Raw genomic sequence first — 6,939 nt, forward strand, 5'->3', positions numbered from 1 at the left:
TGACCGTAGTCCGAAGCATGCAATAGGATTGTTGTTCTAATCTTCGGTTATTGTTCTATGAAACGAATGTCAAGTTCAAGATAACATTTGGTTAAATGTGTATCATTACAACTGTTGAGAGATTGTGGTTCGATAAGGTTATTATACCCGTCTATTTACCATCAAAAAACAACAATTCCACGAATCTCAATTTTTTTAAAACTTTAAACTAAATAAAATGTTCTATTATTTATTTTATTTACTTTCTTTATGGTCCTAAAATTCACGTTAAAAAAGCGGTTTTTTTTATTAAAAAATGAGAATTTTTTACTGACTAGGATGCTCAGGCCCTGATTATCGCCTAGGTCCAATAGGCATGGGCCTAGGGCTCACAATTTCTGAGGGGCCTCAAAAATGAGTAAAAAGTCTAATGAAAGGTGGGATACCGTCATTCGGGGCTACTTTGTGCAGGATTTCGCAGTTTTTGAACTTTGACATGTAAAAAAACTATGTTAATTCAAACTTTAGTANTTACAGCTTACTATAAAAAATAATTCAGATAATTAGTGATTTTTCTATTTTTATTTTGATATAACATTGTTTTGTTGTTTTATATTTTTCTTTAACTTACAGATACGTAAACTTTATCTCAGAAAAATAATCTTCAATTGCCTGCTTCAAAAATTTCTTAGAATGTTTATCTTGAATCATGCAGTTCAATAGATTCTTATCTATTGTTAGGAGTAATTACTCAAAATATGACGTAAACTTTAGTGATTTAATTTCAAAATATTTTGTAAGGGGCCCCGGAGAATTTGGCGAGCCTTGGGCCTGAATTTGTCTTGATCAGTCTCTGAGGAGGCTTGTTTACTTAGCTCACTAACCTCCAAAGTTGCTTTTCCTTCTCTTAAAAGTCGATTAAAGAAGTTTATTTTGTTTTCATAATGCATAATTATATATAAGAATTACATAGAAGAAGATTTTTTTTACTTGCTAATCCTAATGGAATGAAGGGATACTTAGATCAACAGTACTGAAAAAAAGAAAGAGAAATTTAATGTTAAGAAATGCGTGACACAATATGCACTAATAAATGAACAGTGATTTAGAGATTTATAACGATAATCATATATCGTTCAAATTGGAAACAGTTTTTATCTCATTTGAGGCTTTGGTAGGGCGTTGGGCTCATGTCCAAGAGGTCGTGAGTTCGATCCTCGCCGGCCGAAGACACTTCGTGTAGTAAATGGTGACTGGTGTATGTTAAATCTGTCTAGTCTGAAAGTCCTCCATGTTCTCATAACAAATCATGCCTCTGGGGTACTGAATTGGAGATTGAGCGTTCAGGTCACAATTACGGTCTGAGGATGAATGAACAGATGTATGAATGGGTCCGTCCTATAAACGGGCTTTGACGTATGTGTGGTTGAAGTCTTATTCTTGGTCACAGATGGCGCCACTGAAAAACAAGAAACTCACTCTCTTCCTTAAATTTGCTTTGTTTCATCACGCAGGCTTGCTGGTATTGCCAAATGACATTAGAAACATCAACAACAAAAATTTTGATACAAATGTTAAGATCTATGCCTGGCAACATTTATTTTTTAAGATTATTTTTATAAATTTTTTTTTGTCATTGTTATTTTCGACAATAATTCAAGCATATATATAATGAAGTTCTCGAGAGAGAGAAATATTTCTATAACAATGGATAAATAGTTATTACTTCAATCGAAAAAAGTTAAAAAATTTTTTCGAAAAAAGCAATTAAGATTGCATAACAAATAAACAAACATCGACAACAAATTAGAATTTCGAAAAGAAAAAATAGTGTTAAGCTCATACATAAGAACGTCCTTTTCTGCATGTCAAATTTTAATGCTGTTGTTAGTTGCATTTTTGTGGCCTGCAGAGTGGTCCACACGGTATTTTTTACTCTAAATTTAATTAATTTTGCAATAACTTTAATTGATGATTCTTGAACTGGTTATCGACTCTTAATGCTTTTTTCTACACATCTTCGTAATTTCAAATTTATAATTCTCATAGTTTGTGCGGAGCTAAAAAAATTAAAACGTAAAATAGAACACCCAAAAAAGCGGCCCTTACGATTTATTTAATATACATAGACTCATTTTAAGTAGACAATATAGGTCGGGTATAAGGTCACCGTGGCTCTGCTGGAGCATATGCATTTGTTTTGCCAATATTTTCTATGGCCATTTGGTATAAATGTGGCTATGTTTCCTTATATTTCCTCTTTCAAAGAATGGGTGGTTATAGGCTTGTTGGTATACATTTTATGATAAAAAATTAAAAAATAGTTTCTATAGTATTAAATTACATGATTTTAGCCCCAGATTTTGATTATCAAAACGGGAAGTTTCAGAGTCAGGCAATGACTCAATGTTCAATATATTGATCAATAATGATCAATTCTTTCCTGTAAATGCTCTTTTTTTCTTTTTCTTTGAAGCCCCGAACTGTCAACTGTTTTATCTTTAGAAATATTTTATCATATAAATAGTGCAAAATTAAAGTCTTGCGTAAGTTTTGGATCAAACTTTATATTTGTTTATCAAAATTAGATTTTTTGTTTATTAGATTTTCGCCTTATTTTATGTTTCTATTTATTATTCCTAATTAAAATATTTTTTAGTTTCTTTATTTTAATTTTTTAACATGATGACTTGACATTATGTAAGAGGTCAAAATTTTATTTTCCAGCAGGCAATTTTGCAAGTTTATTGTTTAAAAAGGTTTCATTTTTTAACCAAGTTACTAATTTTTGTTTTAATAATACATGTAAAAATATTAATTAATGATTAATTAAAATTATTATTTCTAATTATTGTAATCATTATAATAATAATAATTTTTATTTTAAAATATTTTTTTGATAGTTTTTAAATTTTTTTAAGAAGTTGTGGCTATATGGGTAATTTCTTGGAAACTTGAAAATTCAGAAAATTTTTTTTCTTCAAATTTAAAGTCTTCAAAACAATAAAAAAATTTTTTGTACATTTATTTAGGTAAATTTATTACTGTCTTACAGACAGCAGTGTAGTTTATTGGCATTTGTTGAAGAAAAAAAAAAATAGAAATTCACCAAATTTTGAATGCCATGAAAATGACATATTAGCTTAGAACTTAAGAAACCAGTCATTTTAAGCTAATAGTAAGTAACTCAACTTAAGAAACTTAAAAAGAGAAAATTGAAAAGTTAATTCTAACTTTTTATGTAAATAAATTCCAAAAATAATTATTGTGAACATGGCGTTTCTTCTCGGCTTCTTTTTTTTTCTCAGTTTTTTTTTCCTTGACTGTTTTTAGGTCTCATGTTTTAAAGTAACCTAGTAAAATTAATTTTATAATAATTTACATAGGAATTTTTTTATTATATTATTTAAATTTGAAATATTTCAAATCATTTTATTTTATAACTTTATTACATTTTTTAATGTATACACCCATGTACAGTTTAAAGACTATGACAGAATTAAATTGTACAGTGATGTTCTTCGATTATTCTTTATATTTTAATTATCTGTGTTTTGAAAAAAAAAAAAAAAACCCTAAGGCCTTTTCATTAGATGGACCATGAATTGTTTAAATTAATTCTCTTATCCACTGTAGAATGAATCCAAAATGTTTTCGTTGTTGATGTGTACAAAATAAAATCGTGTATAATATAATTTAATAAATAAAAAACTTTGATTACATACAAGCATATTACAATCTTACATAAACTGGGTATTAGGTTAATATTTGCTTTCCCTCTTATCATTATACTGTTAAAAAAATTTTTCTGGAAACAGGCATTCATAAGCTAGGAAAATGACAGCCAGGATATTGACAATTTGCCATATGACAGCATTTAACTTTACTTTAATTTAACATTTCGGCTAAAGACGTTTACTTTCAGCAGAAAACAACAGGATTTCTTGAAATAACTCAGGTAAATCTAAGTAGTTTTTGTTATTAATGATTTCAGGAAGACAGGAAAATGACAACCTAAAAACCTACTCACCTTGTAAAATATTTTGAACCAGAAAGTTGGTTCTTTATTCCTGAAATAAGACATGTTCTGATAGGATGGTATTCTAATCAATATACCATCCTATCAGAATCCCATTCTATCTTTTTCAATATTTATGGAATTTTTTCATATTTATGGAAATATTTTCAATATTTCGGAAATTATTGAAACATTTATGGAAAGTTTTGAAGCTAGTTATTATTGGAAATATTGTTTGTGACATGGCTGGAAAATGACATTTTGAAATTCAATTAAATTTTTTAAATATACGAAACAATCAATGTTTCTGCAAAGTAATTTTAATATGCTAACAGCAATGATATTTATTTATTTTTTTTAAAAATGTTCTTTTAGTTGTATAGTAGTAGATGTTGGAGTAAAAAACTGTCAATTGTCGTATTTCGTGAGAACCACCCATATATATATATTTTTTAACTCCATCATGAAGTTAAAAATACTTGCATCCACAATTTTTTTTAAAAAAAAAACTTGATTGTATGTAGATTTCATAACATTGTCCTAAATAATTAAGATAAATGAAAAGTTTCAGTGCTTTTTGAATTAAAATTTGTACGGACGAAATAAATTTTATTAAATTTTAAACTCTACTTTCTTAAGACAACGTTTTCTATAATCCTATGTCACAATAAGTTCCTTAATTTTTTAACCGATTTTTTTTACTGTGCATTATTTTTGAAGAATTGAATAATTAATTCAGACTTTTGAGGGAATATTTTAAAATGCGTAAGTTTATTCTATACTACTAGATTATTATTAAGAGGCTCTATTCTACATTATTTAAAAGATTACTATAAAGTAGAATAGAATAGTCCTAAAAAATTTTTTAAAATGATGTTTGAAAATTTCATGACTTTCCCATTGAAAAAAAATCCCCCCCCTTGAAATGTAATGATTTTTAAATTTACATCTTGGTTGCTTGAAGTTTGGTAAGTTTGATTCTTTGATTAAAAAAGAAAAGTAAATTGCTTGATTTCTAAAAAAAATGTAAAAGGGAATCAATTTTAAATTTTAATTGCTAATTAATTTTTAGGATAAATTTAAAAATTAATATTAACATCACATTTAAATTTTTTTTTTATAAAGTTCTGTTTTTCTCTTCATTTACTTTAGAGTAATGGTAGGCTAATTTAATTTTCCTATTTAAATACTTCTGAAAACTATTTCATACAAGTAAACGTGTAAATCTTAAATTAATTCTCCATTTTTTTTAATCTAATAAAAGCAAAGTATGTTAATATTCATTGAGAGAAAAATAATTAATGAAATGTGATTTGACTGACAAAACATAGTAAGCATACTTTTTCTTTTAGGTATTTGAAGGTTACAAACTAAAATAAATTTCGTAAAAAAAATGAGTAATAAATTATTTTTTCGTCACAGTTAATTCATAAGCCTGCAAAAAACACACTTAACTGTAGCATATAGAAGCCACCAGTGAGGATCGAACTCACGACCCCTGGTTTACAAGACCAGTGCTCTAACCACTGAGCTATGATGGCGTGGCTTGCAGATATTATTTAAGTATGATAAAAAAATATTATATATAAAAAAAAACTTGAAAATAAACAAGTAATATTATTCGTTTTTGAATTGTCATTTATTATAGGCTTAATGTGAATAAAAAGATCCAATGTTTCCTAAAACACCTTTTTAAAGCATTTCACAAATAACATACTTTTGAATGTTACTTGCCATTGAGACAATTTAAATATTAACGTTTCAATGATGTGATTGAAGTTATTATGGATTTCGGAAAACATAGTTATAATCCATATGAAAAACCAGTTAAATATTATTTTTTGAATAATACTCCCTTATCAAAATATAAAAACATTTGCAGATAAATTTTGATATTTGTAGTTTTAAGATTTTTTTGTGATAATTTTATAGTTTTCACAAATTGAATTATTTTCCGAATCTGTTGCATGTAATTTTTTTGACTTTCTCTCAAAAATTTGAAAATTATAAATTATTGTGTTTGTTTTTTGAAAACTTAACTAAGGGCTTAAAACAAATTTTCTGGCACTCTTCATCGATGTATTTATTTTATTTTTCTCTCAGGTAATCAGTATTCTTTATTAAGTATTTATTTGATTTTTTCTATTATTTTTTAATTGTTTAAAAACATTAACTGGAATTTCTTTTCTGCTTTAAGTTTGCTTACTCATAATATAGATGGCGCCATGAACAGCACAGCACACTTCCAGTTTACAATAAGCAGTTTGATTTTATTTGTAATATAGCGTGATTTTAAAATTTTCTATGAATGCGTGAAATTCTTTTAAATTACTAAACGTTTTTCATTTTAATTTAATTCTTTTCAAATTCCTTTGTGCATCCCAAAATCTGCAGTAATTTTGAATCTTTGACGCTTCGCTTTATGAAATGGATCTAACTTAAATTTTTTAGAATTTTCATTCCCCCCCCCCTGTTAAATATGTATTTTAAATGTAAATCATATCCATTATATTTTAAACTACAATATGTTATACGGATTATATTTTCCTGTTATATCAAATGTATTTTCCTGATGTTGCACTATATTGTTTTGTTTTATTCATATTTTCCATCTGCGCTTCAATCAATGTTACTTTCTTTTCATTTCATTTTTTTTTTAAAAGTCAGTTTTCTGAAACTTATTTATTCCACTCAATTTATATCTTTATCCTTTTCTTCTAAGACTGAAAGTTTTGAATCATTTTTTATTAATATCTGCGAAACGTAATAGAAATTTAAGTTTTTTTTAGCATTAAGAATTTTTATTTTTTCTGTTTATGATATGTGACACTTAATATGCAATAATTGAAATGAAAAACAGAAATTTTAGAAAAATAAATAATTAAAGCTTTAATTATGAATTGTTTTAGAATTTAAATATATTTTCGGCTCCAGCGTTCGAC

The 6,939-nt window shown here is 26.7% G+C and overlaps 1 non-coding gene across 1 annotated transcript; it reads right to left on the reverse strand.

Annotated features, from left to right (window-relative positions):
• Positions 1 to 5,465: 5,465 nt before the first annotated feature.
• TRNAT-UGU (transfer RNA threonine (anticodon UGU)) lies at positions 5,466 to 5,538 on the reverse strand. The gene has a single exon. It is a non-coding gene; the product is annotated as a tRNA-Thr (tRNA).
• Positions 5,539 to 6,939: the final 1,401 nt, after the last annotated feature.

This window comes from Parasteatoda tepidariorum, chromosome 1 (genome assembly GCF_043381705.1).
Source record: "Parasteatoda tepidariorum isolate YZ-2023 chromosome 1, CAS_Ptep_4.0, whole genome shotgun sequence".
NCBI classification, from domain to species: domain Eukaryota; kingdom Metazoa; phylum Arthropoda; class Arachnida; order Araneae; family Theridiidae; genus Parasteatoda; species Parasteatoda tepidariorum.